The sequence below is a fragment of the Siphateles boraxobius genome, unplaced genomic scaffold (genome assembly GCF_051911475.1).
Source record: "Siphateles boraxobius isolate OS27281-9 unplaced genomic scaffold, OSU_SipBor_1 7, whole genome shotgun sequence".
In the NCBI taxonomy this organism is placed as follows: domain Eukaryota; kingdom Metazoa; phylum Chordata; class Actinopteri; order Cypriniformes; family Leuciscidae; genus Siphateles; species Siphateles boraxobius.
This window is the reverse complement of record NW_027509197.1, coordinates 1,900,067-1,926,627: the sequence shown is the minus strand read 5'-3', so window position 1 is coordinate 1,926,627 and position 26,561 is coordinate 1,900,067. Positions and strand designations below refer to the sequence as shown.

The following is a 26,561-nucleotide window of genomic DNA, read 5'->3' as shown; positions in this document are numbered from 1 at the left end:
ACACAGTGATTCAGAACATAGAAATATGACATAGAACTGAGCCTTTAAATCTCCTTTATATGCTTTACGAGGCATAACTAATAAACAAATAAATTAGTTATTATTGGTCTTCTGATTCTGTCATATCACCAATATCCGCACCATAGCCACCACACAGTGCTAGTATGTAGCCTAGCTGCTACAGCGAGTATTGAACAGCAACGCTATTTGTCCTCACAACACAGCTGGCTCTGTACAGGAAATATATGACTTTAGACGCTAACTGCTATAAATATTAGCATGATATAACCCAAGTTTCCAAACCTTTTTCCCGTGTTTTGTGTTGATGTGTTTGTGTTGATTTTGTGTTTGTGTTGTAGAAAAAATGGCCGCCACTCTAAAGCGATAACCGCGCCTCCTCTCGCGTCACGTGACCTATACTGTTTGGACCTGTGTTCGGACCTCGTTTGAAATTCTTTGATCTCGTTAGGTATGAGTTCGGACCTGGTTAGGAGCTGGTTCAGACCTCGGTCGGACCTCGTTCTACTGTTAGGAAGTCGCGACTACTCTTGACAGTGAGTCACATGCTATTTTATTTTCTTGATGTGAGCAGCAGAGAACACCGGGGCCAAACATTATTTTGATGTGAGCAGCAGAGGATCCACTCAGCTAATATATTGTGTTGGCAAAAAGGAGTTCAACTACGTCTTCACCTACACAAATACCTTCTCACTTCAATCTTGAAAAGAGATGTGGGTTGCCCAATTTTCCATGTTAGAGAAAAAGCAGCTCATACAAAGATCTTGGATGTCACAAGCATACAAAGAGACACGTAGTCGGCAGGGTCCGAACCTGCGCTGGGAAACCCCAATGAATTTCATGTCCATCGCCTTAACCTCTCGGCCACAACTACACTGTGAGTGAGTCACGTGCTATTTCTGTTTCTGGATGTGAGCAGCAGAGAACACCGGGGCCAACCATTAATGTCGATGTGAGCAGCAGAGGATCCACTCAGCTAACATATTCTGTTGGCAAAAAGGAGTTCAACTACGTCTTCACCTACACAAATGCCTTCTCACTTCAGGCTTGAAAAGAGATGTGGGTTGCCCAAATTTCCATGTTAGAGAAAAAAGCAGCTCGTACAAAGATCTTGGAAGTCAAATTTCCTGTCGCAAGCAGACAAAGATCCACATAGTTAGCAGGGTTCGAACCTGCGCAGGGAAACCTCACTGTATCTCGAGTCCATCGCCTTAACCTCTCGGCCACAACTACACTGTGAGCAAGTCACATGTTATTTTGTTTTCTGGATGTGACCAGCGGAGAACACCGGGGCCAACCATTATTTTGATGTGAGCATCAGAGGATCCACTCAGCTAATATATTGTTTTGGCAAAAAGGAGTGCAACAACGTCTTCACCTACACAAAAACCTGCTCACTTCAAGCTTGAAAAGAGATGTGGGTTGCCCAATTTTCCATGTTAGAAAATAAAGCAGCTCGTACAAAGGATGTCACTGGATTTCAAGTCCATCGCCTTAACCTCTCGGCCACGACTACTCTTGATAGTGAGTCACATGCTATTTTCTTTTCTGGATGTGAGCAGCAGAGAACACCGGGGCCAAACATTATTTTGATGTGAGCAGCAGAGGATCCACTCAGCTAATATATTGTGTTGGCAAAAAGGAGTTCAACTACGTCTTCACCTACACAAATACCTTCTCACTTCAGGCTTGAAAAGAGATGTGGGTTGCCCAATTTTCCATGTTAGAGAAAAAGCAGCTCATACAAAGATCTTGGATGTCACAAGCAGACAAAGAGACACGTAGTCGGCAGGGTCCGAACCTGCGCTGGGAAACCCCAATGAATTTCATGTCCATCGCCTTAACCTCTCAGCCACAACTACACTGTGAGTGAGTCACATGCTATTTCTGTTTCTGGATGTGAGCAGCAGAGAACACCGGGGCCAACCATTAATGTCGATGTGAGCAGCAGAGGATCCACTCAGCTAACATATTCTGTTGGCAAAAAGGAGTTCAACCATGTCTTCACCTACACAATTGCCTTCTCACTTCAGGCTTGAAAAGAGATGTGGGTTGCCCAATTTTCCATGTTAGAGGAAAAAGCAGCTCGTACAAAGATCTTGGATGTCACATTTCCTGTCGCAAGCAGACAAAGATCCACATAGTTGGCAGGGTTCGAACCTGCGCGGGGAAACCCCAATGGATCTCGAGTCCATCGCCTTAACCTCTCGGCCACAACTACACTGTGAGCAAGTCACATGTTATTTTCTTTTCTGGATCTGAGCAGCAGAGAACACCGGGGCCAACCATTAATGTCGATGTGAGCAGCAGAGGATCCACTCAGCTAACATATTGTGTTGGCAAAAAGGAGTTCAACTACGTCTTCACCTATACTAATACCTTCTCACTTCAGGCTTGAAAAGAGATGTGGGTTGCCCAATTTTCCATGTTAGAGAAAAAGCAGCTCATACAAAGATCTTGGATGTCACAAGTAGACAAAGATACACGTAGTCGGCAGGGTCCGAACCTGCACTGGGAAACCCCAATGGATATCATGTCCATCGCCTTAACCTCTCGGCCACGACTACACTATTGGCGCTTTTCCACTGCATGGTACGGTACGGTTCGGTTCGGTACGGTTCGACTCGGTATGGCACGGTTCGGTTCGCTTTAGGTCGGTTGCTTTTCCACCGCAGTTAGTACATCTTCAAAGTGGGTGGGACTGATCGTTATTTGCGCCGCCTCTATTGCCATGACATCATCGTAAACGCACCAAATTTCAAACGCAAAACACAGGAACAATGGAGCCTATTGAGGGGATGGTGTTCCTGATTCTCGGCATGTGGATGTTTTTAACTGCAAGACGGAGAAATGTGTTTAAAATGAGGCTGATGGCAGCAAAACAAAATACTGCTAAAAAAAACAAAAGAGTCTGGGAACTCTTACAACGTAGCGCAGATGACGACATCACTCAGTTTGCCCGACGGCGCACTAGGGTAAGCTAATCTTGTTTAGGGTCTCAATCGCTATATCGTCACAAAGCATATAATGAATTTAGCTGGCAATATTATGTATTAAGAAGTGTAATCTGTGTATTTCAGATGTATCATATTTCGCAAAGTCGCCGCCACAGACCATCTGTCTGCAACAAACTGCGTCCTGCGATGGAGCGACGGGACACAAACTTCCGCGTGTGTGTACCTCTAAAGAAGAGAGTAGCCATTGCACTGTGGAAGCTTGCAACCGGCTCTGAGTACAGAAGTGTTGGACATCTTTTTGGAGCAAGCATTTCAACTGCGTGTCGGTGTGTTCAGGAGTTCTGTGCTGCAGCAGAGACGTTGTTGGTACCTGAAAAAATTCGTTTTCCAGATCAGGAGAGGTTTAAAGAAATGGCTGCCTACGTTGAGAACAGATGGGGACTCCCACAGTGTATTGGTGCTATTGATGGATCACACATACCCATAATAGCACCACAACACTATCACTGTGACTATTTCAACCGTAAAGGCTGGCACTCCATCATCCTTCAAGGTGTTGTGGATGGGAAGGGACTTTTCTGGAATGTTTTCACAGGACTGCCTGGAAGCCTGCATGATGCTCGGGTTTTGAGACTGTCCACGCTGTGGGAGGTGGCAAGCCGTGGAAACTACATACCAGCTAGCACCAAAAACATTGATGGGGTGAATGTTGGCTACTACATCCTTGGAGACTCTGCCTTTCCCTTGCAGAACTGGCTCTTAAAACCATTCATTGACACTGGACGGCTGACAGCGGAACAGCGGGTCTACAACACGAAAATATCCAGAGCACGTGTAGTGGTTGAAAATGCTTTTGGAAGATTAAAAGGAAGATGGCGTTGCCTTATGAAAAGTAATGACTGTTCGGTCGACCTTGTGAAATCTATGGTGCTGACATGCTGTGCTCTACATAACCTTTGTGAGAGTCATGGAGAGGCCTATGAGAGTGCATGGGATCCACCTTCAGCAGCAGAACCTGTGCTGGCACTGCCACAGCCTGTAGAGGAGGGGGGCGGGGATGTCCGTGAGGCTCTGATGCGTTACTTGAACAGTTGACTATGTCTGTTCTGTAAAGTGTGTGGTCAATAAACTTTTGTGCAGTATTTGAAAATGTTTCCCTTGCATATTTATTAACCCCTTTCACAGAAAAGATCACAGATTATTTTAGTAAAACATTTCACCACTCGTTAAAACATCACACTCTTACTTGATCTGGAAAAACTTTCCCTCATTATAAAGATTTAAGACTCCAGCTTTGATATTTGACCACTTTTATGATAAATCTGCTTTGCAGTGACATTAAATTCTTAATCTATTCCAGGAGTGCGAAATTATTAATTTGTAACATTTGATATTTTGAATAGGAATCATCACTCATAATGCAGTCAATCATGTTTTCTCAGGTTTATTTGTGTTCACTTACATGCAATATACAGCATCTGGAGAAATAATTATCACATGTTTTTTAAATATTTTATCATACAGAATAATATTTCTATTAATTTTATGTCATAACACTATTTTAAACCGTGACCGGAATCTGATACAAATACTCGATGGTGGTTTAAAGTGAGTTTTAAGTAAAAGTGTATTATTAATATTTAAATTGTGTAAATGTAGCTTGCTGATACCTGTAGCTTTAATCCACCTGCTGGAAAAGCTATTCTATTACATAATTCAATTTGTTAAAAGAATTCACGTAAGGTCCCAAAAATATGTATAAGGTCCCAAAAATATGTATATATTTTGTTTTTAAACAAGACTTAAAATAATAGGTGGATTTTGCATGTATAGTAAGATGACATGGGTGTCGATGGCTAAGCATAATGCCAGAATAAAGGCTATAATGGCTGAATTCAAACAAAAGAATAACGATAAAAGAATAATGAAGATTAAGTCTCATACCGGCATAGGTGTGAAAGGTATGTCTATTGACTACAATAAAGCATGAATGGGACAGTTCTCCTCACCCGACATTAGTCAATAGACTGTAAATGGGTGTCTACAGGGCAATAAAATATTTGATAGGAATCTAATCAGCCTTCTCTTAAAAAAAACTCCCCATATATACTCCACAGCATGGATATTTTTAAGAAATCTTCAGATTTAAAATGGAGCAGGAACCCAGGTTCCTGCTCCATGCTTCCTTGAGCTTATATATCTCAATATTAATAACAGTCTGATTAATTCTGAGTCTTGAACTGTAAACTCTTACTTCTAGACTTGGCTTTCTTAATATATGTTGGTTATGTCTCTATTCAGAATAGATTATATTCAAGTGGGGCATACATGACACCCAGCATAAAAAGGTTGCTACTCATAAGTCACAGCAACCCCTTTTTATTTTGGGTGTCATGTATGACCCACTTGAATATAGTCTATTTTGAATTTCAAAGGTATAATTAGCTATATTACATGCTAATGAAATATTAAAGCATTAAAAAGGAAAGTACACGTTTAACAAGTAAATTTTATTGAAGAAAAATGTAAACAGATCAAACTTCAAACAAAGTGCAAATATATTTACTGAAAAAATAAAATATATAAAGACATATATAAACAAAAATTTAAAAGTAAAAAATGTACACCAAGTGAACTTGACATTTTGTGCAAATGTATGTAGTGCAAAAAAATAAATATATATATATAAAATATAAAGACGACATATATAAACACAAATTTAAAAGAAAAAAAATGTACACTAAGCAAACTTTAAACGTCGTGCGCAAACGTATTATACAAAACAATTCAGAGAAAACAAGTTAAAAAATAACTATTTCTATGAATTATGGACTAGAGAGGTTTTAGTCGGGCAGAGAGGTCTGTTGTTGCCGGCCACTCATCGCCTGTACAAGCATCCCCATGACGTTGAGGAAGGCTTGATTGAATGCAGCCGTTTGTGCATTTTCCTCCGTCCTTAAGGCCACTTCCTGCTCCCTTGCTTGCCGGGCCTCATCGATTGCCATCTGCAAATGGAGCTCCCTCTGTGCCCGGTTCAGTTCCTGCTGTTGAATATAAGCCACCTGCATCTCTCTTAAAACAACTAGATGCTCCTGATGGTGCATGCTCCTTTTCCTCTTGCCTAGATACAAAGGAAAAACAGTTATAATTGTGATTTTTTTTCTAAAGGTAAAAAAAAAAGGAGAGTAAAAATAAAGCTAACAGAATCACATATCAATTAATTTATGAAATAACTGTTCATTAACAACCCTTACATGATCTACAGTGTGAACTAATCACAAAGTTACAGTAGCTAGCAATAATGTATTTATGGTGAGCAACAGGATTTCATGATATATCCAATTTTATTGCAGGCATTCAAATCGACATAAGAAAAGGATTAGGTAAGCTTAGTCTAGATATATGATTTGTAACAGAAAGTGTTTTAGTCGTATTTCATACCTGGTACCAGACGCTCTGGTGTCCTGCTGGTGCTGGAGGTTGCTGGTGTAGGCGGTCGTGCTGGTGGCGAAGCTGCTATCACCATTTGGGACGTTGAGGCATCACTGCATGGAGAAAGTGCTAACGAGTCAATCGTAGACAATGCATCTGAAACAAAAAGTTACACAAATTATTGCAACACAAATCAAACTAGCAACAATAACAAGTCCAGAACATTTAAATAATTAAATAGTCATAGATGTATAAAAAAATCAAAATAAAGCTTTACAGTAGATGGTCAATAAAGTGAAGCTTTCAAACTTAATATATTGTTAACTTAACACAACGTACCATCATCGAATGTGTTGTCTAACAACGAGGTGGCCAAGTCCAGGGCACCGTCTCTCCCGTTGCTCGCAGGTCGTCTTCCGTAGATAGCGTCCATTTGGTCGAACCACTTCCAGGTTCTCCTGTTCGCACCACTCCGGCCGTTGTGATCCTTTATGGTTCTATAGTCACTCTTAAGTTTTTTTAATTTGTCCCTACACTGTTTGTAGGTCCGGTAATAGCCGTGTGCGGCTAAGAGCTGAGCTACTTCTTGGAACACTTTTTCATTCCGTTTTGCCCCATCCAGCTCTCGCTGGATCCGCTCCTCGGCAACCAACGAGAGGAACGTCTGCACCTCGTCCACTGACCACGATTCAGCCATTTCTTTTTTAAAGTTTTTATCTCTTTTTTTTCAAGATTTTTATCTCTTTTTTTTCTTTTTTTATACACTGTTGGTTGCAGGAATGTGTAAAAGCTCACAAGTGCACTATCATAGAACATAAATTGAACACAAAATGTGCCTTGAAAAGTTCATCAAATGCCTCAAGGGAGCCGGTTTGCCTGGCATGGGATGCGATGCTTATCCAAGGTGATGTAGAAGCTGTCAATCTTGCTTTTCTGACGTCCAACGGCAAGGACTTATGGGTGCTGAGGCAGGTTTTTCTGAGGTGCTCCTCCAAACTCCAGCATGACTAGGGTTAGGATGAACACTAGGCACAAACATAATGTGCAGTCACAGAGAAAACAATATTATTTAAGTGATTGTCATTGATTAATGAATTAAGTGAATGCCTATGAAGACACTACCTTGTGAAAGATTTCAAGTCTTTCAACAGCATCACATGCACTGAATTTTGGAGACTTCAGTCGTCCTGGTGGTGGTGGTGGAAGATGTATCAGTAACAGAAGGGATGCTATTTCCTGGTCGTAGAATGAAGACAAAGATTTACAGGAATTAATTAACTGAAAACTTCAAATATAATACTTTAAGTTTGATTAAGAACAGAGAGCATTTTAAACATTCATCTGTTTTGTTCATGTTTAGCGTAAAAATTTATTTTCCAGATTAAACAAATTAATCCAGAAAACACCCATCTTATAGGTTGTGATGTTGTTAATTTTAATATTTTTCTCATCAAAACAATACAAGTAACTATAACTGCAAATTTAGCAAATGCTCCAAAACAATTAAATCAAATACACCTTACTTCTTGCCTCGTCAAGATCACCTTCTGCTGACAGCAACAACGGATTCAACTCTGCTGTAGATGATAACCGCTTGGCTTCTTTTATGACTTTTCACCTGAAGAACATGTCACAATTTTGAAGCAGCCTGGAGCATATCTCGTCATCAAGATCCACCTTTAAGAAATAAGATATTAAACTATAAAAAATACTCTCAAATTGTATGCCATTGAAAAAAACATGCTATTCCAAACTTACCAGCTCTTTTGTATCCAGGAATCTTGAGAAGGTGGAGAGGATGTGAACATTAGAGTCTGGCTCTTTAACAAGCGTCTGGCGATGCTGAAAGGTCTGTCTCATCTTCTGGAAAATTCGTGACTTGTCTGTGGCATGGTTGAGCAACGACATGGCCTCTTTGCAAGCATCAAGTTGATCTTCAAAATTAGTAGGCCTTTGGCATTTAGGGCCTCCTGGAGAAACATTTAGAGGGCTGTCTGATAGCACAGATCCTCAATAAATCTTCCTGTGGACTTTTTTCATACGCCAGGCGATGTATCCTGTGTTGCTTGCGGAATCATAGAAGTGTTCCTGAAATAGACATTTTTTTAATCCTTTGTCATGTTCAGGCCAAAATATCAAACAATCAAATTTTAATGTCATAGTGTCATAGTGTGAGCTTTTACAAATTCCTGCAGACAACAGTGTATAACACAACTGTGCCTGTTAAGGCATGAATCACAGGATCCAAATGCAAGTAAAGTAGATTTATTATTGAACAGTGAGAACAGCAAAACAGGAAGTTTGGTAAAGTCTGCGGTCTGCAGCAGATCCTTGGCAGCGCAGGGCGACTGCAGTGGGCGAAGCACAGTCCTGGAAAACAGGAAGACTGACGAGAATCAGAGAACCCTCCGAAGGTGGAGACCAACAAGGCTGGCAGAGAAATTCAGGATAATCCGTGAGAACAGGAGAATCAGAACGTAAAGTGCAAACAAACACAAGACCAGAGAAACAACAATCTGACACTGAACATGACAAACACAGCACTTCATATAGGACTCTAAACGAGGTACACCTGCGACTGATCTGATTGCTCGTCAGCACAGCTGACGCTGATGGGCAATCAGATCAGGGCAGTAACACACAGAAGGCTTGTTCGACTTGAACCGGCGCTGCACAGACCGATCGGTTTATGACATCAAAGTACCGCGAGAGCGATTAGAGAGCAGACGGCTCCTTATGCTTTTGAATCGCTCTCGCGGTACTTTGATGTCATCAACCGATCGGTCTTTGCAGCGCCGGTTCAAGTCGAACAAGCCTAGAAAGAACAAGCAAACCCTCAAACCGTGACATTACCCCACCCCCTAGGAGTGTCACCTGACGCTCCCAGAGGGACCTACCTGGCGATTGTAAGCATCGATAAGGGAATGATCCAATATGTCTTGGGCAGGAACCCAACTCCTCTCCTTCGGACCGTAACACTCCCAGTCCACCAAGTACTGGAATCCACGTCCCCTCCGCCTTGAGTCCAGAATACGATTTACCGAATAAGCTGGTTCCCCATATACGATTCGCGGCCGTGGGGGAACCGGAGCCGGCGGATTAATAGTAGAACAAAAAAAGGGCTTGATCTTTGAAACATGGAAGATGGGATGAATTCTCTGGTACACCAGAGGAAATTTGAGGCGGACCATCACCAGACTAAGGATGTTGGTGATGGTAAACGGACCAAACAAATTTTGGAGCAAGTTTTCTACAAGCGGAGCGGAATATCAGTAGATGAAAGCCACACTTTTTGACCAGCTACGTAGACGGGAGGCTTCGGACGGTGGCGATCGGCCTGGACCTTGGTGCGCAAACCCACCTGGAGAAGAGTCTCCCTGGCCGTTCTCCAGATGTGTCTGAGCCTCTGGACAAATTCGTTAGCGGAGGGGACCGCGACTTCAGATTCCAGACTAGGAAAAATTGGTGGCTGGTACCCTAAACTACACTCAAACGGAGACAGGCCCGTGGATGACACTGATAATGAGTTATGTGCGTATTCAACCCTTGATCTGTGATCAAGATGGCGCCGCGGATGGCTGCCTCGGTGTGGAGCTCTCCAGCTATTGTGTTGTTTTTGTTCGTTTGTTCTGCGTTTAGTCATTCTTTTCCTATCACTTTCACCAAAGACGAACTACTGGATATTAGGAAACACACACCAGATAACTTTTCTATAGTTTTTGATTATTCAGACGTCTTGCAGGACATTCTCGTCGGAGGGGCAGCGTTGTTGTTCAAACGCGCGGTCAGACGCAAACGCGGGAAGCGAGCCGGCGCGCTGGTTAAACTCTGCGAGCGCGGCCTCCGCACTGCACTCCCCAGTATTCATATTGGGAATCTCCGATCCCTTCCTAACAAAACGGACGAACTTCTTCTCCTCACCCGCACTAACAAGGATTTTTTAAACTCTGCTGCTCTGTGCTTCACTGAAACCTGGCTGAGTGAAGCCATACCAGACAACGCAATACATCTGCCGGGCTTCCAGCTGTTCCGAGCGGATCGCATCGCGGAGCTAACGGGGAAAACAAGAGGTGGTGGATTGTGTTTCTACATTAACGAAAGTTGGTGTTCAGATGTAACAACACTGAAGAAGATGTGCTCTCCTAATTTAGAGGCACATTTCATAAACTGTAAACCCTTCTACTCGCCTCGGGAGTTTTCCTCTTTCATTCTCGTGAATGTATACATCCCTCCAGACGCGTGTGTGAGCGCAGCGCTACAAGAGCTGGCTGAACAAATAGCTGAAACAGAACAAAGGTATCCTGACTCTCTTTTAATCATTCTTGGGGATTTTAACAAAGCAAATCTTTCCCGTGAACCACCAAAATACAGACAGCACGTTACATGTCCCACCAGAGACAGTAATATACTGGACCACTGCTACAACACAATAAAAAATGCGTATCACTCCGTCCCACGGGCAGCTTTGGGGCTCTCTGATCACTGTTTGGTTCATCTCATACCGACCTACAGGCAGAAACTGAAATCAGCTAAACCTGTAATAAGGACTGTAAAAAGATGGACTAATAAGGCAGAGCAGAATCTACAGGCCTGCTTTGATTGCACTGATTGGACTGTTTTTGAAGCTGCTACCAACGATCTGGATGAGCTCACAGATACTGTAACATCATATATAAGTTTCTGTGAGGATACATGCATTCCTACCAGGACATTCTTATCATTTACTAATGATAAACCATGGTTTACTGGGAAACGTAAACACCTTTGTCATGCCAAAGAGGATGCCTACAGAAGTGGGGGTAAAATCTTGTATAACCAGGCCAGAAACAGACTGACAAAGGAGATGAGAGTTGCTAAAAGAAGCTACTCTGAAAAACTGAATAAGCAGTTTATCCAACGACCCATCATCAGTCTGGAATGGCCTGAGGAACATCACCAACTACAAGTCACCATCCCTCCGATCTGTGGACAATCAACACCTGGCTGATCATTTAAATTCATTTTATTGCAGGTTTGAAAAGCCCTCATTCGCACCACACACCCGGTCTGATCTGCACTTCACACATTCACCATCACCTCCTGCTCCCCCATTACTCCCCCCTCCTGCCAGCCAACCTGAGCTTAAGGTCTGTGTGGAGGACGTGAGCCGAGTCTTCAAAAAACAGAAGATAAGGAAAGCCTCAGGCCCAGACGGCATCTCATCTGCTTGTTTAAAAGCCTGCACTGAACAAGTTGCCCCGGTCTTCACGCTGATCTTCAACAGATCATTGGAGCAGTGTGAAGTTCCCTGCTGCTTCAAACGCTCCACTATCATTCCTGTCCCCAAAAAACCCAAAATGACTGGACTTAATGACTACAGACCTGTCGCTCTCACGTCTGTGGTCATGAAGTCGTTTGAAAGACTGGTGCTGGCCCACCTGAAGGACATCATTGGACCCTTGCTGGATCCCTTTCAGTTTGCTTACAGAGGAAACAGGTCTGTGGATGATGCAGTCAACATGTGACTGCATTATATCTTGCAACATCTCGACAGACCAGGGACTTATGTAAGGATCCTCTTTGTGGACTTCAGTTCGGCCTTCAATACCATCATGCCTGATCTTCTCACAGCCAAACTGACCCAGCTCTCCATACCATCCTCGATCTGTCAGTGGATCTCCAGCTTCCTGACAGACCGGCAGCAGCGAGTGAGACTGGGGAAACACACATCCAGGACTCTCACCACCATTACTGGCGCGGCCCAAGGGCGCGTTCTCTCCCCACTGCTCTTCTCCCTGTACACTAATGACTGCACTTCTAAAGACCCCACTGTCAAGCTCCTGAAATTTGCAGACGACACCACTGTCATCGGTCTCATCCAAAACGGTGACGAGTCTGCAGGAGGAACAGCCCAGCACTCCCCCCACTCACCATTATGAACAGCACTGTGGAAGCAGTGGAGTCATTCAGATTCCTGGGCACTTCCATCTCTCAGGAACTGAAGTGGGACAATCAAATTGACTCCACTGTGAAAAAGGCCCAACAGAGACTGTACTTCCTTCACCAGCTGAGGAAGTTCAACTTGCCACAGGAGCTGCTGATTCAGTTCTACTCAGTTGTCATTGAGTCTGTTTTATGCACTTCCATCACTGTCTGGTTTGGTTCATCTACCAAATCAGACATCAGGAGACTAAAACGGACAGTCCGGACTGCGGAGAGGATCATTGGTGCCCCCCTGCCATCCCTCCAGGACCTGTACTCTTCCAGAGTGAGGAGAGAGCAGGTCAAATCATCACAGACTCCACTCACCCTGGACACCACCTGTTTGAACTGTTACCGTCAAGACGGCGACTCAGATCACTGGCCACTAGAACATCTCAGCACAGGAACAGTTTCTTCCCACAGGCCATTTCCCTTCTGAACAGTTAACATATCTCCCAAGGCATATGCCTGTAAGTGCAATACTCCCACTGTTTAGTGCAATATCTTAAAAATGCAGGTGATATTTATTCATACTATTCAAAATACTGTAAATATGTTCATAATCTGTAAATGTTTATTCTGACAAAACCCAACTTGAAATCCCTGACCATATATTTTTATAGTATTTAAAAAAATTTTTTTTTATAATTTTATTTGTAGAATTTGTATTACTAGGTTTCTTGTTGTATCTGTATTTGTATATGTGCACTGGAAGCTTCAGTACCAAGGAAAATTCCTTGTGTGTGCAAGCACACTTGGCAATAAACTCTTTCTGATTCTGATGAGATATGCTGACTCCAAGAAGACGGATTCTGTGACGCTAAACATCGCAACCCCCGTTCTAAATCTTGGTTGGCCCTCTCCATCTGACCTTTGCTCTGGGGATGGAACCCAGAGGAAAGACTGACATTCGCCCCAGCAACCAGCAAAACTCTCTCCAAAATCTGGATATAAACTGGGGACCCCTGTCAGAGACCACGTCTGTCGGTAGGCCATAAATTCGAAAAATGTTGTCTATAACAGCCACCGCTGTCTTTCTGGCTGACGGTAATTTGGGCAGAGGGAAGAAATTAGTCGCCTTCGAGAACCGGTCCACCACGGTTAAAACCTCTGTGTTACCTGTGAGGCAGGGAGGCCTGTGACGAAATCTAGCGCAATGTGTGACCAGGGTCTCGAAGAAACTGACAACGGTTGAAGGAGCCCAGCCGGAGGATGAGTGGAGGTCTTACAACTGGCACAGACAGAGCAGGCCAATACAAAACAACGAGTGTCGCGAGCCATGGTTTGCCACCAGAACCGTTGTTTAATGAGAAAAATAGTACGTTTGACTCCTGGATGACAAGCTAGCTTGGAACAATGACCCCACCGAATAACGTTGGACCGCAATCTCTCTGGCACAAACAATCGACCTGGTGGGCATCCGGGCGGAGACACTACCCCATGTAAGGCAGTGCGGACCTTCGACTCGAACTCCCAGGTCAGCATTGCAACCACACAACTCTGTGGAACGATGAACTTGGGAGAAACTGGGCTTTCAGATTGGTTAAAAATGCGGGACAAAGCGTCAGGTTTGATGTACTTGGAACCAGGACGGTAGGAAATGGAAAAATCGTATCGACCGAAAAAAAGTGCCCACCGAGTTAAGTTGTTTGGCGGACCTGATGTACTCGAGGTTCTTGTGATCGGTCCAAACGATAAAGGGTATCCCCGAGCCCTCCAACCAATGACGCCACTCCTCCAAGGCTAACTTGACTGCCAACAATTCTCTATTACTAATGTCGTAGTTACTTTCGGTGGGAGACAAGTGATGAGAAAAATAAGCGCACAGATGAACCTTGAACCTTGTCGTCTGCGGAGGGAACGTTGAGAGAGAACCGCACCTACCCCCACCTCTGATGGGTCGACCTCCACCACAAACTGACGAGATGAATCAGGGGCGACCAGAATGGGGGCTGAAACAAAGCAGTCCTTGAGTTTGGAAAATGCAGACTCGCCTAAACTAGACCACCTGAACGTCGTCATGGTGGAGGTCAAGGCAGTCAGAGGCGTGGCTAGTTGGCTATAGTTGCGAATAAAACGTTGGTAAAAATCGGCAAAGCCCAGAAACCTCTGAAGGTCCTTGCGGGAATCTGGAGTTGGCCAATTTACCACTGCCTGAATCTTGTCGGGATCCATACGCACCCCCTCAGATGACACGATGTATCCTAAAAAGGGGACAGACTGTGCATTAAAAACGCATTTCTCCGCCTTGACATAAAGCCCATTCTCCAACAGCCTCTGAAGCACTCGTCTGACGTGTTGAACGTGTTCCTGGAGAGACGAAGAACAAATCAATATGTCATCCAGGTAGACATATATGAACTGATCGACCATGTCTCTCAACACTTCGTTGACAAGTGCCTGGAAAACCGGGGGGAGTTGGAAAGCCCGAAATAACCAAGTATTCAAAGTGCAAGTATTCAAAGGGGTGTTAAAGGCGGTTTTCCACTCATCCCCCTTCCTGATGCGAACCAAATGATAGGCGTTACTAAGATCCAACTTTGTGAATAAGGAAGCGCCCTGTAGTCTCTCGAAGGCTGAAGACATCGATGGCAAAGGATAAGTATTCTTTACTGTGATGTCGTTCAGCCCTCGATAGTCAATTCAAGGAGGCAGAGAACCGTCCTTCTTACTCACAAAGAATCCCGTCCCTGCAGGAGAAGAGGAAGGACAGATGAGTTTGGCTGCCAGAGAATCAGAAATATATATTTCTCCATGGCCTCCCTCTCGGGAACGGAACAAGAGTATAATCTGCCCTTAGGCAGTTCTGACGCCAATTAATGTGAGGGTTATGTAGGATGAGCCAAGGCAATGAGGAGAAAATGCATCTCCTCGCCTTGGTTGCCAGATGTAATCAAACTCACCGGTCTGGTAGAATGAGTGACGGATGACAGGTGTTGACCACAAAACGCGTTGACTGAGATGGGATGAGTGATGGGAATGATGGAGATACCAAGACGATGCGCCAGATCTCAGTCCATGAAGCTCCCCTCCGCTCCAGAGTCCATGAGCGCGTCACAGAGATGATGAGAGGCGGCCCACTGCAGTCTGACCGGGAGCAGCGTCGATTCTCGGGAGGCATCATCAAAGGCAATGCCACCCGTCAGTAACCTCCTCCCTACTGACGGGCCTTGGCTTTTACCGGGCACTTAGAGGCAAAGTATCCCCCGGCTCCGCAGCACAAACACAGCCCCTGGGCTCTCCTCCGCTCCTTCTCCTCCCGGGAGAGGCGAGCTCTGTGTGGATCACAGGATCCAAAAGTAAAGTAGATTTATTATTGAACAGTGAGAACAGCAAAACAGGCAGTCTGGTAAAGTCTGCGGTCTGCAGCAGATCCTTGGCAGCGCAGGGTGACTGCAGTGGGCGAAGCACAGTCCTGGTAAACAGGAAGACTGACGAGAACCAGATAACCCTCTGAAGGCGGAGCCCAACAAGGCTGGCAGAGAGATGCAGGATAATCCGTGAGAACAGGAGAATCTGAACGTAAACTGCAAACAAACACGAGACCGGAACAGGACCAGAGAAACAACGATCTGACACTGAACATGACAAACACAGCACTACATATAGGACTCTAAATGAGGTACACCTGCGACTGATCTGATTGCTCGTCAGTACAGCTGACGCTGATGGGTAATCAGATCAGGGCAGTAACACACAGAATGAACAAGCAAACCCGCGAACCATGACAGTGCCTGTGTCATAACATTGCAAGTACGGCTGGTAGTCAACCAGAATGCCTATTACCGCCGTGTTTGTTAACCCGCCGCATTTTAAAGTCGTTCGCGAAATGACCGCAAGGTGGTGCAAAGGGACATTTTGCAAAACCGTTGCAATTGCCGCATTTTTAACGTAAGTGGGGCTAATGTCAATTAACAGTAAGGATGAAATACTACAACTATGGTAATTTCCAAATAAGCATACAACAAACATGAAAAAAGAGATATAGACATTATAACCAACACATGCTACACTGAGTAAATGGTAATTAATCATCTGTTTGTAGGGAGGGTCATCACCATAAACATAAGTTTTAATCCAATGAGTAAATAAAAACAGTAATGAAAACTCATTGTATGACTTTTTTATAAACACCAAAATAGACTCATAACAAAGCAACAATATTCAAAAAGTGTTACAAAAACACCCAGCACACAAAGACATCTATGGTTCTGTAGATGAGTTGAAGTCCCAGCAATATATATGTCAGTCTTTATCACATTCACAGTTGGAGAAAGTTAAGGTTAGAGTGTGAATGTCAGATGCAAGTCTTAACTGCCGTTAAGGAGTCAAAAAGAATTTTGAGGTTTCATGAAATCCAACGAAGCCTGACCTTAGTCCAACATATAGCTCTCCCGTCAGAGGAAATCCATAATGGTAATCAAACTGTCAAATGTAGCTATTTTTCAACCATGAACCTCGTATTAGTACTCAGATGTGGAACAATCCCAAGCAGGACCACAAAGTTGGCACAAATATTGATTCAGCATATACCAAAACAGTCCTTAGTTGAGCATGAAACAGAAAGTTTCCCAACAAGGAGGTCAGCCATGATAATTTCTTCTACCGCTCACCTGTCTCTTTATCTAAGCACCCAAGTCTCACTAATACCCCTAGTGGTCAGGAGTGTAATGGCAGTTTAAAAAACTGACAGGTGTCTGTTACAACATTTGTTGTACAATAATGAAACAACCTAAGATTTGGTGGAGTTGAAACTGCATGTTATAAAGTAAGAATTTTATTATGAAATAAATAAAGAACATTTGGTTAATGTTGTTTAAACAAATGATCATAGTATACATACATATAGACTATTATTTGTACGAACAATGAACTATTATATATATATCTCTCTGTTTTTAGGCTGTTTATTTAAAAAAAATAAAAACAGCACAAGGTATTGTAAAAAACTTTTTTTCATTATTTCAACAAGAATAAGACTAATTAAATATGTAAGAAAAAAAACAGAATAGAACAAACTTTTTGAACAAAAAACAAATAATATACTTTTTTTGCCTATTGCCAAGTTGATTATGCTTATTAGGCTACAACAGAATTGATTACATTTAATGAAAGCAAATATTAAATATGTAAATGTAAATTTTAAACAGAATAGAACAAACTTTTAGAACAGAAAAATAGGCTGGGCAGTTCTAGCAATGTGGTCTGTAAAGTTCAATTGATCATCAATCACAACTGCAAGGTTCCTGGCTGACCTTGATGGAGTTATGGATGAGGAACCTAGCTGAATGGAGAAGTTGTGGTGTAGTGTTGGGTTGACCGGGACCACAAGCAACTCTGTCTTCGCAAGGTTTAGTTGAAGATGGTGGTCCTTCATCCAGCCAGAAATGTCTGTCAGGCAGGCTGAGATGCGAGCAGCAACCATTGGATCATCAGGCTGGAATGAGAGGTAGAATTGTGTGTCATTAGTGTAGCAGTGATAGGAAATACCATGTTTCTGAATCACAGATCCTAGTGATGTCATGTAGATGGAGAAGAGAATTGGTCCAAGCACTGAGCCGTGAGGCACTCCAGTAGCTAGATGTTAGGTCTTGGACACCCTACCCCTCCACGACACCCTGAAGGACCTACCTGAGAGGTAAGACTTGAACCATTGTAGTGCGGTTCCCGAGATGCCCTTCGTCTTTAAAATTGACTGGAGGATCTGGTGGTTAACTGTGTCAAAGGCAGCAGACAGATCCAGCAGGATGAGAACTGAGGATTTGAAAGCTGCTCTTGCCAGTCTCAGAGCTTCAATTACCAAGAGTAGGGCAGTCTCAGATGAGTGTCCGCTTTTGAAACCAGACTGGTTGTTGTCCAGGAGCTTGCTCTGTGTAACAAAGGAAAAGATCTGGTTGAAAACCACTAATTCAAAGTGTTTTCGCAACGAATGGAAGAAGGGATACTGGTCTGTAATTTTCCAGATGTGCTGGATTTAGAGTGGGTTTCTTAAGCAGTGGGGTTACCCGAGCCTGCTTAAATGCTGTGGGAAAAGTACCAGTGTGGAGAGAGGTGTTTATGATGTGCGTGAGTGCGGGTACACCTGAGAAAGAAATGGCTTGAAGTAGATTAGTGGGAATAGGATCAAGCGGACATGTAGTAGGACGATTGGAAAGGAGGAGTTGGGAGACTTCTGCCTCTAAAGCAGAGAAAAGGAGGGTAGATTGTGTGTGTTAGCTGGTAAGATGTGTGTGTCAGTTTGTGGTTTGGTAAATTGGCCGCTGATGGTGGTTGTTTTATTTATGTAGAATGTGGCAAAATCGTCAGCTATTAGGGTTGATGAAGGAGGAGGAGGATTGAGAAGAGAGGAGGTTTTGAAAAGCATGCGAAAGTCACAACATTTTTTAATTTTGTTTGTGATAGTAAGTCATTTTAGCAGTAGAGATATTAGCAGAGAAGGAAGAGAGGGGGGATTGTTAAAGACCAAGGTCAGTAGGACAGCTACGTGGGACTGGCATTTTCTCAAAGCTTGATCTTCTAAGTGCCTATAACTTGATCCGCATCCGCAAGGGAGACTAGTGGAAGACCGCCTTTGTCAAGTCAAGTCAAGTCACCTTTATTTATATAGCACTTTTTACAATACAGATTGTTTCAAAGCAGCTTTAAAAAGATAACAGGAAAATAATGTTTTAATAGTATTGTTAAATACAAAATTAAATGTCCCCAACTAAGCAAGCCAAAAGTGTCACAGTGGATCTCTATTCCCCATGTGTGCGTGTCGTGACAGAAGGACTCCGTCATGCAGAGATCCAGCGGTATGGGGTCTCCTAAGTGTCCAGCCACTGAGAGGGGGAAGAAACAGCAGAGGGGGAATTCTCAACCTAAAGAGATTCCTCCTCGCATGAACATCTTTGAGTGTTTTGCACTGTGGGCCCGATTGACTGAGGAAGCTGATTTGAAGGAAGCTTCCACACCCCCTTCAGATCATCCCAGAGAGTCATTCGAGGGAACCCGGCTGGCAAAATATTGTGGGAACCGCGGAGGTCATAGGAGAGGAGGTACTAGAGGGGAGTCCAGGTATCACTCTCCTCCTCGATCCTTCATGGAACCTGAGGTGGTGCAATCCAGCCTAGACTTCCATCCACCACCGGTTTCGTCCAGCATGAGGCCTTCATCGATGGTTCCGTCCAGCCCAGAGCTCTCACCGCTGGCGCCGGCCAACCCAACACCCTCCCGCTCTCATGGACGGAGGAGGAGGAAGAGACACGTTCCGTCTGCCCAGTCAGAGACTGTTCACGTTCCGTCTGCCCAGTCAGAGACTGTTCACGTTCCGTCTGCCCAGTCAGAGAATGTTCACGTCCCGTCTACCCAGTCAGAGAATGTTCACGTCCCGTCTGCCCAGTCAGAGAATGTTCACGTCATATCTGCCCAGTCAGAGAATGTTCATGTCACGTCTGCCCAGTCAGAGACTGTTCACGTCCCGTCTGCCCAGTCAGAGACTGTTCACGTTCCGTCTGCCCAGTCAGAGACTGTTCACGTTCCGGCTGCCCAGTCAGAGAATGTTCATGTCACGTCTGCCCAGTCAGAGACTGTTCACGTACCGTCTGCCCAGTCAGAGACTGTTCACGTCCCGTCTGCCCAGCGAGAGACTGTTCACGTCACGTCTGCCCAGCGAGAGACTGTTCACGTTCCGTCCGCCTTTTTGGACCTGGGCTATCTGGAGCGCCTGGTTCGGATCCTGGACATGCCCATGTCTGCTGTCCCTGAGCCGGTGTCTGCTGTTCCAGAGCCGGAGCCAGTGTCTGCTGTTCCAGAGCCGGAGGCAGAGCCAGTGCCTGTTCCAGAGCTGGAGCCAATGTCTGTTCCAAAGCCAGTGCCCGTTCCAGAGCCGGAGGCAGAGCCAGTGCCCGTTCCAGAGCCGGAGGCAGAGCCAGTGCCCGTTCCAGAGCTGGAGCCAATGTCTGTTCCAGAGCCAGTGCCAGTGTTTGTTTCTATGTTTGTGTCTGTTCTTGTGGCTGTTACAGTTTTGGTGTCTGTTCCTGAGCCGGTGTCTGTTCCTGAGCCGGTGCCTGTTCCAGAGCCGGAGCCAATGTCTGTTCCAAAGCCAATGCCTGTTCCAGTGCATGAGCCGGGGTCTGTTCATGAGCCGGTGTCTGTTGCTGTTCCTGTACCATGGTCGCCCTCGCCCTGGTCGTCACCGCCCTGGCCGCCCGAGGGGTCGTCACCGCCCTGGCTAAACCATCACCCCCTGTTTCTGTTCCCTTTCATGGACCTGGCCCCCCATCCCTCCCCCTGATCCTCCACCATTCCACCTCCCTCCTGAACTCTCGTGTTGTGTGTTTTGCCCTGGTCTGTCTCTCCTGTTTCCCCCCTGGCCTGTCCCTCCTGTACCACCCGGGTCGGATGGAGCGTCTGGTAGCCGCTCCGTAGGGAGGGGGTTATGTCACAGTGTCTGGTTATTCCCTGGGTTAAACACTAGAGGTCCTCAGTTTTCACGGTGTCTATGCATTCTCACTACACTTCCCATGATCCTGTCTGTCACTGATTGTTCATTGCATTACAGCTGTTTCTCGTCACCTTGTTTGCACTTGTGTATATATACCCTGTCTGTTTCAGTGTTTGTCACGGAGTCCTTGTATATTGTCCCCACACTTCCGTGATCATTTCGAGCCTGTTTCCAGTGTTTGTCTTTTATGTTTTTGGATTGCCTTTTTGGAATTTGACCTTTGCTTGGACTGGTTGTGAGTACGGATTACCATTTTAAATAAACTGCTTTTGGATCTCTATTCCCCGTGTGTGCGTGTCGTGACAAAAAGCCAATGGCAATAAAGGTGAAGAAAGGCGAAAAGGCAACAGTGGCAAGGAACCAAAACTCAATCAGGTGACAGAATGGAAAATAAAACCTTGGGAAAACCCAGGCTCAGTCAGGGGGCCAGTCCTCCTTTGGCCAATGAACGAACAGTGTATGATTATGATTCAGGCAGCATTATAGGTAAGAAGTCAGATGGGATCAGAACTTTCACAATATTTATCCAGTTACATCTGGTTGGGGGTCGGAGTCATCACGCCGGTATGGAGACGAGTTTGTTGAAGTGTCCATGAGGCCTTCACAGGGTTGATGAGGCTGGCACTTCAGGGATGCGTTGTCGTCGTGTCCATGCGATGGTCCTTCATCAGTTCTGGATATGGCCTGGATCCGGCGGTTTGCGGTAAACCTCAGGATAAACAGAGAGACTAATATTAGCGTAGATGCCATCCTTCTTTTGATGTACAAAGTACATCAGGATTTATAGTAGGTGTTCCCGGTTCCAGCTGATCTAAACTATGCAGCCTAACATAGAATTATAGAAGTCTATAATGTGTTATGTGTATGCTAAGCCAAAGAGATGTGTTTTTAGTCTAGATTTGAACTGACAGACTGTGTCTGCTTCCCGGACAATGTTAGGAAGATTGTTCCAAAGTTTTGATGCTAAATAGGAAAAGGATCTACCGCCAGCAGTCGATTTAGATGTTCTAAGTATTATCAACTGGCCAGAATTTTGAGATCGCAATAGATGTGAAGGACTATAATACATTAAGAGCTCGCTCAAGTACAGGGGAGCTAAACCATTTAATGCTTTGTAAATAATCAGCAATATTTTAATTTTTTTACAATGTTTAATAGGTAGCCAATGCAGTGTTGACAGAACAGGGGTAATATGGTCATACTTCCTGGTTCTGGTAAGAACTCTATCGGCTGCATTTTGGACCAACTGTAGTTTATGTAGTAAACCTGCAGGGCAACCACCCAGTAGAGCATTACAATAATCTAGCCTTGATGTCATGAACGCATGAACCAATTGTTCTGCATTTTTCATTGAGAGCATATGACGTAATTTAGATATATTTTTAAGATGAAAAAATACAGTTTTACAGATACTAAACACCTGTCTTTCAAATGAAAGATTGGTATCAAAGAGCACACCCAGGTTCCTAACCGACGACGAAGACTTGACATAGCAGGAGATAAATAACAGCGATTTGAATCTGTCACTCCTGCCCTGAGAGCAGCGCGTAATACACTAAAATAACAGCGATTTTAATCTGAGTACTGCCCTGAGAGCAGCACGTAATACACTAAAAATAACAGCGCTTTGAATATATTGAGTTCTCCTGCCCTGAGAGCAGCACGTAATACACAAAAATAACAGTGATTTTCATCTATTGAGCAATCCTGCCCTGAGAGCAGCGCGTAATACACTAAAATAACAGCGATTTGAATCTATTGAGTTCTCCTGCCCTGAGAGCAGTAACTTACTAGGGCGGGAGATGTATCAGTTAGACCGTTGAAATGTCGCGGAGATTTGAACGAGTTCTGTTGTCACATATAATTTTCACATAAAATTAAACTCACACCATTACCAATACCCAACCGTCCCTGGTCCCGTCTGGGCATCAATTTTATGACAGATCTTCCTTCCTCAAACTCTCATACCTGCATCTTCGACCGGTTCTGCAAATTCTGCAAGCTCATCCCCCTAAAAGGACTTCCTACCACCTTCTAGGCTGCAGAATCTATTTTCCAACACGTCTTTCATCACTTTCGTTCTCACAGTCTCTCATCCGGTTATGATCCCGAAACTAACGGCCAGACTGAGTGGAAGAAAGAGAATCGGGAGATATCTGAGGTCATAGTGCCACCAGAACCAGGACAGCTGGAGCCGGTTCTTACCCTGGGCGGCGTACGCCCAGAACTACCTTCGCCATGGTACAACCGGTCTTACTCCGTTCCAGTGCATGTTGGGTTACCAACCATTTCTATTTCCCTGGTCAGGTGAAACATTGGAGGTTCCAGCTGTCAACTACTGGTTCTAGCAGAGCGAGAGGGTGTAGGACTCAGCCCATGTCCACCTCCAGCAAGCAGTGCGGAGACACAAGGAACAGGCAGACACCAGACGAGGGAACACACCCCAATATCACCATGGACAGTTGGTGTGGCTGTCCAGCAGGGACATCTGTCTCCGCCTGCCCTGCCGTAAACTGAGTCCCTGCTATATAGGTCCCTTCAAGGTGCAGAGGCAGCTCAAGGATGTCACGTATCACCTAGAATCACCAAAGAGAATACCATCTACTGGGTACAATTCATGCTCGACTCACGACGACGAGGGGCACTCCTCGAGTACCACATAGACTGGGAAGGATACAGCCCGGAGTCCTCCTGGGTCGCTAGAGACGGCATTCTGGATCACACCTTACTAACCCTGTTTCACCTTGACCATCCAGATCGATCCGCACCCAGAGTTTGAGGCCGTCCCCGTCGTCGTCATCCCCGGTTGTCAGGAGCTGCCCGTGGAGAAGGGGTTACTGTCACGGAGTCACTCACACCATCCACTCAGCCATCAACACCAGATTCACCCACTCGTCATCACCGGAATTCTAATCACCTTCACCTGTTCACCCTCATCAGCCTCACCATATCAAGCCTGCACTCCCTTCAGTTCACTGTCTGGTCTCGTCACAAGCTACACAGACTCTTCCTGCTCTCACCAGAGTTTCCCAGCTATCTTGTACCTGATCATTGTCTTCATCCTCGTCATTGACTTCATAGTCAACTGTCTTCGGATCTTCTATGTCTCCCTGTGTATCCGTTCCTCAACCTACATCATCCTCAACCTCATCTTCAGTTGTGTTACAGTCAGCTAAGTTCTACGTGTCATTCAGAATACCATCCTTCACCTGTTATGTTCTGTTTTGCTCAAGCTCTGTAAATAAACTCTATTTACTTTACTTCCACCGTCTTTTCCCTTCTGTGTTGTGACAGGTGTGCTCACTTCTGAGTGAGTTGTTACACATTCTCACACACACTAGGGTAAGACTGCTGTGATGGACAAGATTAGAAACTATCAAGGGGAGAATGAGAGAAAAACAGAACATGTTTCTGATGAAACGCTTCTCCATGCTCACTGCTCTCTGACCATCTCACCCAATAACACTAAACTCACCTAGGGAGCAATTTGGTACGGTCATTCCTCAACACCTGGCCATAAACATGTCATTTCTTCTGTTCAGCAACGCTCATCTCTCACAGTGAAAAGATGTGGGTCAATACTCGTTTCTGTCACGACACACACAGAGACACCGTAGATCCAATTGCAGGTATTTATTAAAAGGGGTAATCCGTACTCACATCCAGTCCAGGCAAGGGTCAAATTCCAACAAAGACAGTCCAAGAATAAACAAAAAAAACACGAGAAAGAAGCAACAACAGGAACAGAAGTGTGGGGACATTAAACAACGAATCCGTACACATACTAACACAGACAGGGAATATATACACAGATCTAACCAGACTAACAATGAACAGCTGGGAACAATGATGACGGGGAACAGCTGAGTGCAATGAACTGATGAGTGACAGTGACAGACAGAATGCTGGGAAATGAAGTCAATAGTGCGAAGACCAGGGCGAGGGCGACCATGGCACAGGAACAGCAACAGACACCGGCTCATGAACAGACACCGGCTCATGCACTGGAACAGGCACTGGCTTTGGAACAGACATTGGCTCCAGCTCTGGAACAGGCACTGGCTCTGCCTCCGGCTCTGGAACAGGCATTGGTTCTGCCTCCGGCTCAGGAACAGGCATTGGCTCTGCCTCCGGCTCAGGAACAGGCATTGGCTCTGCCTCCGGCACAGGAACAGGCATTGGCTCTGCCTCCGGCACAGGAACAGGCATTGGCTCTGCCTCCGGCTCAGGAACAGGCATTGGATCTGCCTCTGGCTCAGGAACAGGCACTGGCTCTGCCTCCGGCTCAGGAACAGGCATTGGCTCTGCCTCCGGCTCTGGAACAGACACTGGCTCTGGAACAGGCACTGGCTCTGTCTCCGGCTCTGGAACAGGCATTGGCTCTGCCTCTGGAGCAGCGGCCATCGGCTCAGGAACTGCAAACACCGGCTCAGGAACAGTCACTAGAACAGAAATGGTCACAAGGACAGACACAAACACAGAAACAAACACTGGCTCTGGCGCTGGAACAGGCGCTGGCTCTAGAACAGACATTGGCTCCAGCTCTGGAACAGGCCTTGGCTCTGCCTCCGGCTCTGGAACAGGCACTTGCTCTGCTTCCGGCTCTGGAACAGCAGACACTGGCTCCGGCTCTGGAACGGGCACTGGCTCTGCCTCCGGATCTGGAACGGGCACTGGCTCTGCCTCCGGCTCTGGAATGGGCACTGGCTCTGCCTCCGGCTCTGGAACGGGCACTGGCTCTGCCTCCGGCTCTGGAACGGGCATTGGCTCTGCCTCCGGCTCTGGAACGGGCATTGGCTCTGCCTCCGGCTCTGGAACGGGCAATGGCTCTGCCTCCGGCTCTGGAACGGCAGACACGGGCATGTCCAGGATCCGAGCCAGACGCTCCAGATAGTCCAGGTCCATGAAGGCAGACGGAACGTGAACAGTCTCTGACTGGGCAGACGGAACGTGAACATTCTCTGATTGGGCAGAGGGGACATGAACAGTCTCTGACTGGGCAGACGGGACGTGAACAGTCTCTGACTGGGCAGACGGGACGTGAACAGTCTCTGACTGGGCAGACAGGACGTGAAAAGTCTCTCGCTGTGCAGACGTGACGTGAACAGTCTCTCGCTGGGCAGACGTGACGTGAACAGTCTCTGACTGGGCAGATGGAGCGTGAACAGTCTCTGAATCGGCAGAAGTGACGGTAGACGTCTCTTTCTTCCTCCTCCTCCGGCTTCAGACCACCGGACTCGGGACCCCCAGACTCGGGACCACCGAGTCCGGGGAGCAACAACAGGAACGGAAGTGTGGGGACATTAAACAACGAATCCGTACACATACTAACACAGACAGGGAATATATATACAGATCTAAAAAGACTAACAATGAACAGCTGGGAACAATGATGATGGGGGAACAGCTGAGTGCAATGAACTGATGAGTGACAGTGACAGACAGAATGCTGGGAAATTAAGTCTATAGTGAAGGACACCGTGATAACGAGGACCTCTAGTGGACACCTGGGGAACAGAAACCCAACACTGTGACAGTTTCAGCCTTCCCATTTACTGGAGTTTTACAACGTGAAAAATTTGCTAAAGAAAACCAAAGTGGGAAAGAAAGTAAGGTAAGCACTAAAATTTAAATTTCATCCTTATAACTTTTCCAGAAGTCCACCGGCTTCAAAAATATCTTTAATTTAAAAATGCCATGCATATCAC

General features: G+C 45.3%; 4 non-coding genes across 4 annotated transcripts; all 4 read right to left on the bottom strand.

Annotated features, from left to right (window-relative positions):
• Positions 1-810: 810 nt before the first annotated feature.
• trnas-uga (transfer RNA serine (anticodon UGA)) lies at positions 811-892 on the bottom strand. The gene has a single exon. It is a non-coding gene; the product is annotated as a tRNA-Ser (tRNA).
• A 277-nt stretch (positions 893-1,169) lies between these two features.
• On the bottom strand, positions 1,170-1,251 carry trnas-cga (transfer RNA serine (anticodon CGA)). Its single transcript has one exon. It is a non-coding gene; the product is annotated as a tRNA-Ser (tRNA).
• A 906-nt stretch (positions 1,252-2,157) lies between these two features.
• trnas-cga (transfer RNA serine (anticodon CGA)) lies at positions 2,158-2,239 on the bottom strand. Its single transcript has one exon. It is a non-coding gene; the product is annotated as a tRNA-Ser (tRNA).
• A 264-nt stretch (positions 2,240-2,503) lies between these two features.
• Positions 2,504-2,585, bottom strand: trnas-uga (transfer RNA serine (anticodon UGA)). The gene has a single exon. It is a non-coding gene; the product is annotated as a tRNA-Ser (tRNA).
• Between the last annotated feature and the right edge of the window lie 23,976 nt (positions 2,586-26,561).